General features: G+C 51.1%; 1 long non-coding RNA gene across 1 annotated transcript; it reads left to right on the top strand.

Annotated features, from left to right (window-relative positions):
• Positions 1-719: 719 nt before the first annotated feature.
• On the top strand, positions 720-5,152 carry LOC139046558 (uncharacterized). Its single transcript, XR_011506697.1, has 5 exons — positions 720-1,504; positions 1,855-1,995; positions 2,105-2,343; positions 2,438-2,645; positions 4,883-5,152. It is a non-coding gene; the product is annotated as an uncharacterized lncRNA (long non-coding RNA).
• Positions 5,153-8,243: the final 3,091 nt, after the last annotated feature.

Here is an 8,243-nt window from a genome sequence, read left to right as displayed (position 1 = left end):
ATAGGAATGGTCGAGCAGTTAGAGAAGGATGGGAAACAAGCTGGAAGCTGACGGAGCAGAGCTGTTGCAGAGGAGACGCATGTTTGCAGGCAGGTAGGTCAGGATAGCCCCAGAGTCCCTTCCGGTTACAGAGGCTACCCTTCTACGCCTCGTGTCCAGAAGTTTTGAGGGAGACAGAAGACAGGAGGAATGAATGATTTCCATCCCAGGGACTGAAAGTAGCAGGACCATCCCTGGTGACAGGAAAATAATGAGGAAGGACTAGTTTGGAAAAAGAAGGTGAATCTGGTTTTGGACACATTTGTTGGGCTAGGGCCGGAAGAGAGTTTCTGTTTCCTGAGGTATTTTAGGAAGTCTCCACGGGAGGTAAGTGTTGAGGAAGGATAGGAAATGGAGAGGAGAGGAGGCTGTGTCAGGAGGCAGGCCCAGCCTGGACAAAGGCTCAGAGGCAGGACTAAGCCTGGAACAGCCACTGGAACAGCCCTGCAAAGCCAGTGAGCAGGAGGCCTGGGGTGGAAATGCCTGGGGTCCGCAGTCTGCTGTCAGAGGCGTCCTGTCGTCATCCACTCTGCCACCTCCCGCCCTTATGGTGTCTGTGGCTCTGAGCTTCCCACCTGGGCTGAGAGTTCCCAGAGGCCTGCACTGGTCAAAGGAGAGGCGGCCGGAGCGGGAGTGGTGGACAGTCCATCTAGCGGGAGCTGGGGCTCGGGAGGCAGAGGACCTTGGGCACCAATCAAGGCCCTGGGGTGTCAATCCATGCCGTGAAAGGGTTGGAGCAGGGACGTGACACGGAGAAAACCAGGTCTTAGGAAGATAATCCGGTGGTGGATTTAGGACTGATCAGCCATGGGCGAGACTGGAAGCATGGGGTTGCTGGGAGGATTACTGGATCAGCCAACTCCTTGTGATTTCTCGTCTGCTCTGCTCCCCTAAACTGAGACGCCCCTCTGCCCCTCGGCCCTCCACCCAGGCAGGCTCCTCTCCTGTAAAAGCCCAGCCTGCCACCAGGCAGGGCCACCACAGCACACCCCACAGTGCTGCATTTCTGTGTTTTAACAGGTCTACCTCCTTTCCAGACAGTTAGCAATGTGAAGACAGGCGCCGAGTTTTATCCATCACTATAACCCTAGGACTCAGCTTGGCATCTGACAGACTGTCAACACCGAACAGATGGTGAGTAATGAAGAGAAGAGGGGCTGCATGAAGGAATGAATGCTGCAGTGACGGGCCGAGGAGGGGGATACAGGATGCTAGGGACAGGCCGTGGAGAGCATGAAAGGCATTCCTCCTCGCTGTCTGACATCCTCAAAACCACGTCGGAGCCCTTCTTTGAGCTGGATGGTTCTCAACGACCGACCGGCAGACTGCGGGGACCAGTGAGCGAGCGTTCATCCCGCGGGTGACTGCAGCAGCCTGTGGGGCCCCGTTCTCCACAGGAGCCGAGCCGTGGGGGCACCTGCTCTTTCCTATCAGTTGTGTGCCACCTGCCAGGGCCACAGGCCAGGTGAGTTTTCTGCCTCTGGACCAGTGACTTTATTGGGGGGAATTACATGCAAATCACTATTTGTACATTGGATCATCTGTGCTTCTTATATAAATCATCATTTAGATACTGTGTCACTTTTAAATTCCCATTGCTGGCTTGTCACATATCTGAACATTCTCTATCAGTGATACCAATCTGTCTTTACTGGTACCTATGTTTTGTCCAGAGGACACTCTGAGCCCTGGAAATTGTGATTGTCTGCATCATTTCCTTCTCTGGGAAGAAGCAGAACACGAAAAAGAAGAAAACTCCAGAATCAGATGTGGCCTTAACTAGCATTAACCCACAACTGTTTCCCAATTATCTAGCTTTGCAACCTCCCTGTTTGGGAGAGGCCGGACAGCCGAGTCGTCAGGCACTATATCCAACTCTGCTAATCGTTGGCTGTGTCACCTTGGGCAAGCGACTTCACTTCACTGAGCTTCAGCATTGTCATCTCTCAGACTAAGGTAATTTTAACAGCGACACAGAGACAGTGTACGTAAAGCACTTAGCAGAGCGCTTGACAGCGCTCAAAACAGGAGCCGTTCTCATCTTCCTTCTGAATGTCCTTTCTAGGCCCTGTCTCTGAGCTTTGGTCCACAGCTGGGATGAGGCTGCTCTGGATGCTGCAGACTGATGACTGAAAAGAACTGTGTATTACGAAGTCTCTGCCAACCCAGAGCCTCTGCGGAGTGGCTTCCCTTTAACTATTGTCAAACACGAGTCATGGTGTTTGGGATTCTCGTGCAGTGACTCCAGCTTTCCTCCACTCACGCCAGGCACAAAAGATCTCTCTGTGACATTGTCCTTAAAAGGTTGGGGTCGTGCCTCCCAAATCCACGTCTTCCCGTGAGAGAAGTCTCGGTCGCCCATCCTTCTAAACCCCACTGACCTTATTTGTGTTTTCAGACAGAATAACATGAAGACGAGACTGGATGTCAACCAGCCAAGTGGCGCCTGGCCCTAAGGCACAGACACAGCATGCCCCTGGCTCGGGAGCGTCAAGAACACGCAAAACATAAGGACTCTCAGTAAATATTTATTGCATGGATTACACTGAAGGCACAGTCCTTGACTGTAGTCCTGTCTGGAAAAATAATAAGTATTTCCCCAGCCAGTAAGTCAGCTTGTGTTTGTCTTCTGTATATTTTTTTAATGAAGATGTGTTATGGTTTTCCTTTATGGTGTTTAGTGCTCAGCAATCCAATTACTTTGGATTTATTCCATTTGGCATAATCTCCTAAATTGGATTTTTGCCTCTTTGCCCGCTAATAACTCGCCCGAGCATCCATGTTATTGCTTCTGTGTGTAATACCTGAAGCTGTGTGCTTGTTACTCCGATCATTCCTTCGCCTCCTGTTTCTATGCTCAAACCTTCCTTGGCATGTGAGATGGGTGCCCAATCTTGCCTTCCTGGCTGCAAAATTCTCTTCTCCGACCAAGACTTTGCCCAAAGGAAACAACGCCAGGGCAAGCCAGCAGCATCTGCCTCGTCAGCACACATTCTGTCGCTCGGGAGGCTGAGCTCCTTTTCCAGGACGCGGCCTCTGGCAGGTGTGGTTGCTCCCTGGGCGGGCTCTTCCATTTTCCCTATGTCTCCGCCATGCCAAATCTTCTTTCAGGGCCGCGAGGTCAGGCAGAACTGGGCAGGTGAACCAGCATCACTGAGAGAGGCAGCTGGGCAGAGACCAGCGTGGGCCCCCAAGTCAGGCAGCAGCCCTGTGACCGGGGCAAGCAAACCAGCCGCTTAGGCTCCATTTCCGCATCAGCGAAGTGTGGGTAATAAGGAGAACCTACTTTGCAAGGTGGTTTGACAAATTAGAGATAATTATGTTGGACCTGGGTTTCTTCAGGCCATGCCAAGGAAGGCTTATTTTAAGCCTCCCAAAACAGTAACCCTTGGCCTTTCCGAGGCATGGTCTATGTGGGCCTTCTTTCTCCACCAGATTCTTTCCTGGTTGGCTCCAGTCATGCCCTGCCTGGTCATTCCCCACGTGCCCATGAACAGTACCCCAGCTACGGCCTGGTGTTAGCCATTCGCTCCCCTTCTGCCTTGGCCTACTTTGGTGGGATGGGAAGACAAGACCATTGATGCTTGCCCCAAAGCCTCGAGGGCCCACAGAACTGAGGCTATGGAAGAAACTCAAAGAGCCAATGCTGTCCAGGACACTCGTGCCAGCTCCCATGGCTGCGGAAGTTGCAGACTCCCATGGCATCTGTTGAAGCCATCCTCTCAATTGTAGGGGAGCACTTCTTTCCGTTCCGTTGGCTATGTCATTGTGCCCTCTTCTACTGAGGCTAAGTTCAGGGTGGCATGGAAGAGGATAGATGATGGATCCCAGCTGCCCTTAGAATGCTCTCCTCCTCTCCCAACCCCGCCCATTCATTCACTTATCCAACCAACACACCCTCAGCACTTGCTATTTACCAGGCATTGTCCTCTGCACTGGGGATGCAACAGCAAACAAAATGAGGACAGTCCCTGGCCTCGTGGAGCTCCCAGGCTAGTGGGGGTTGGTTGGAACCCAACATGGTGAGGGCTTGACAGTGAGCATAAGATGCTCCATCTTAGGGCACTGAGCACCCCCTAAGTCAGGGTAGGCTTCCCAGAGCCTCGTTGCCCTGGCATCGACTCGGGCAGCAGCTCTCTCACCTCTAGGGAGCACTTTCCCCAGAGGCCCCACAATAGACTCCTCGCAGAGTGCTCTTCAGGTCCTGTGGGCAAGCCCGGCAGCCCTGGTCCTGGGAAGCCCTGCGTAGGCCTGAGTTGGGAGGCCTGACACACGTCCAAGCTTCCCCGCATAGTGCCAGCCCAGAGCACGGCAGTGAGAGGGGAAAAGGAACTGTTTTTTACTCATGGGCTTTTAGCCAAAGACAAGGGGCTTGTACGATTAGCTCTGGTCACTCGCTAATCAGTCCTGCAGTCAGCTCAGGGGAGCGGGTGGGCAAGAGAGGCCACATCACGGGGGCCAGCAGACAGGCACGGGCACACCTCCCTGGGGGCCACTGGGGTTCCCATAAAGGATCAGGACTCCTGTGCCTGTTGTAATTTCTTGCAGTTTTATTTTTCTGCTAGAATAGCAATAACTTGCCTTTTCTCTGGCAAGAAGTTTGCCTTTCTTTGACTCTTATCTTTCTCGTTCTCCTCTTTGTGTTTTCCTGTGCCCCACGCCCTCTCCTTACTTTCCTCACTTGAAAGTAAAGCAAAGTTACTGGGACGAAAATCCTCCCATAAGAGGCATCTTGGTCCCCTAGCTCTGAGCACAGGGAAATTTCCATCTCTCCAATTCCTCCTAATTACTCACTTCTTTTTTTTTTTCTTCCCCATCATGAAAATAATTACTGCATGAGCAGCTTTTCCCTGGACAAGAGCTGGAAGCAGTGGGGCTGCCCGCGGTGACTCAGCTTTCTTCTCAGCATCGTCCTCTTCGGTGTCTGACGGAGCGTCCCTGGGAGTGTGGCCCGGCCACCGCAGCAGCAGAATAGCCGCGGATGAGTTGAGTGTGCTCCCTCCGAAGCACGTTGTCATGTTCTTATCATTTTCATATTTAATGATTTCCACCCACTTGCAGTACATTTGCTGTTAAGAGGAGCTATAAAAAGTTCAAAGTGAGTAATAACAGTCCCTCGTATTTGCATTTATAGTCTGTGATTTCATTTCACACACATTTACAGGTTGTGCAGGGAAGTGACTTGATCAAGGGGCAAAGCCAGGATTAGAACTCGCTTCCCTAGAAAGTAGCTCCCAATTTGCCATCAGATGGAAGTCACAGACTTGCCCTGCCCCACCCCCAACTCGCAAAGCTGGAGCCCTACTTGCTGTTGCCATGGTAACATTAAGATCCGTTTTTAAAAACTAGAACCTTGATGCTGGTGACGCCCCATCCCCGTCTCTCACTCAGACCTGTCCCGAGCCGCCAATGTGTGGATACGACGGCTCTTCTCCATGCTGTCTCTCCGTCACCTCACCCTCCCTCTGTCCAAAACTAAACTGGAATCTTCCCCACTAAAACCTGCTCCTCCTACCGATCTCCCAAACCACAAACCTGCGAGTTCTCCTCCGCTGCCACCTTTCCCTCATCACTCAGGGAACGAAGGAGTCGGAAAGACGGCCCTTGCTCAGGGCATCAACCATGCCCCAGTGACCCACTTCCAACTGCGGCAGCGCGTGGGAAAGGAACTGTACACACTGACCTCACCCACTCCTGTCTCCCTCAGGGCCACCGTGTCGTGTTCTCAGAGTAGGAGGACTCGTCCACGGGAAAACAGACTCTCTTCTACTGTGTGTGGTCCTCCACTTGTCCCGGTCAGGCACATTGTGGTCTGGAAAGGCAGATGGGAAATAAATTAGGGGAACAGCAACTTTTCAGAGAAGGCCAGCGAAACTAGCGTGCTGTGTGCTTCAAACATTCGTGTCGGTTGCCTTCATGAAAGTCAAAGTCATTCAAAGCGAAAGTATCATTATCAGGGAAAAGTGCCCATGAGCATGGTGAGTCTCGAGGGCTGTGCTGCAGTGGCCAGGGTGACTCCCCTTCTCAGGGACACGCAGGCGGACGGTGCAGAGGGGCTCGCTGGACTGGTGAAAGCTGAGAGAGAAGAGGAGGCACGAGGGAGAACACAAGCTGGACTGGAGAATTCCGAAACGGGAGCAGCTACCCCCTAAATAATCTGTCAGTAATGGCCTCAGTGCCCACTCCTGCCTGGTCCATGGATCCCCACCTGCCCCCTGCACTACCGGGCAGTCTATCCCAGAGCCCCAGAAATGCCCCTGCAACCATGCCCCAGCCCAAACCTCACCTGTGCTGCTGAGCCACGTGCCTCCTCGTCCTGGGCTCCACCTTTGATTCATGTTGTAGCTGTCAAATCCTCACCTGCAGGTCTGCTGAGTGGCCATCATAATATCGGGGGATGCTTTTATCTACCGACTCTGGTAACTGCTTTGCTATTAGCTTTACCCTCCCAAAACAATGAGTTTAGAGAGAAGTACAGAATCAAAAGCTACCTGTGTAATATCCAGAGTAAAGCTGCCCCTCAGGTCCGAGCTGTAAGGACGCTCCCAAGCCAGCTTCTCTCTGACGTTTGGAGCTTTCACTATGAAAGAGAAGGCTTCTTTGGGCCAGCCCTGATGGCCTAGTGGTTAAAGTTCAGCACACTCTGCTTTGGTGACCCAGGTTCGGTTCCCGGATGCGAAACCACACCTCTTGTCTGTTAGAGGCCGTGCTGTGGTGGTGGCTCACATTGAAAAAGAAAAAGAGGAAGATTGGCAACAGATGTTAGCTCAGGGCAAATCTTCCTCAGCAAAAAAAGGGAAAGGCTTCTTTGATCTGCTCCAGGAGAGAAGAGTGTGGGATGGGGGCATACCTGAATTCTTAGGAGGGTTGCTCCTTAGTCAACTTAGGAAACCTAGGGAAGCAGGTGGCTACAATGGATCAACTCTCAATACATATTGCACTCTCCTTCCAATATGCTTCTGCAACAGCAGAGGTGGGAACATGACAAACCAGCTTCCAGACTCCTTGTGGGCAAGGTTGTGAATGTGGTTTTGGTCTCGGCGGACCATTTGGAGAGAGCAAGGTGGGGGTTGTGCTCCTGCGGCCCACCACGCCTGTTGGCAAGCACACCCATGGAAGTGTTGGGTTTTTCTGCATCAGCGTGAGCAGAGGCTGCTGCACCCCCAGCGCTAGTCACCAGCCTCACGGTGTCCAGAGGCGGGGCCCTGGGGAGTGATTTTGACAGTGTGGTTGAGGCAGGTGCAGTGTGGTTCCAGAACGAGCTGCAGTTCATGGCAGCTTTTTTTTTCATTTACTAAAGATTAATTTATCTCATGTTAACTTGAAAGATATTTGGGTTAATTTCTATTCCATTTAGAATTTATGTAAGCACTTACTTTAAGTCAATTAAACAAGCTCTAAATTTTGGCTACACCTTCCAGAGGTAAAATATCACACATATATAACATACATATAGACACACATACACAGAGTCTCCATGGCTATTGTTTTAAAATTACTGCATGGCAGCTTTTCAACTGTGCTCTAGACGTAGGTTCTGAAGCTGGAGGCTGCCTGTGCTCAGACGGCTGGAAGCCCAGTCCAAGGGTGCGACTCAATTGATAATCCATTGCTTTAGATGTGGCAATGATTTGTAAGCAATTTAATAACCTATACTGAATCTCTTTCTGATGAAACTCATTCTAGAAGATTCTTGTCCTCTGCAAGTCAACCCCAATCATGCAGAATTTGAGGACCTCAAAGCTCATGTGTGTGTGGCATCGCAAAGAAGAAACTTTAAGGGAAAAGAAATAACGTGTGCAGTGGAGTGTGTGTGTGTGTGTGTGTGTGTGTGTGTGTGTGTAGTTTGGGAAATTATGTGTTATACCACAAATATATGAGCATTCAAAAAGACATTTTGTTTAAAAATAGTCACTATGCAGTAGACGACTCAGTCAACACAGTGTCCAGGTGATCAGAATTGCCATCCCCACTGAGGGTGGATGGACATCATGTGCCTTCAGACGTGAGACCTTGAGAGGGACATAATGTCACCTGTGCTACATCCAATGGAGAATGCATAACCTCAATGTAATCCTGAGGAAGTTCAGACAAACACAAACGAGCAACACTCTACTGAAAGGACGGAGGGGCAGGGGGGCTGGTGGTGAGGGGCTGAATTCTTTAGAAATGTTGATGTCATAAAAGACAAAAGGCTGTGGAAA

Source organism: Equus asinus, chromosome 11 (assembly GCF_041296235.1).
Source record: "Equus asinus isolate D_3611 breed Donkey chromosome 11, EquAss-T2T_v2, whole genome shotgun sequence".
Taxonomy (NCBI): Eukaryota; Metazoa; Chordata; class Mammalia; order Perissodactyla; family Equidae; genus Equus; species Equus asinus.
This window is presented reverse-complemented; position numbering and strand designations above follow the sequence as displayed.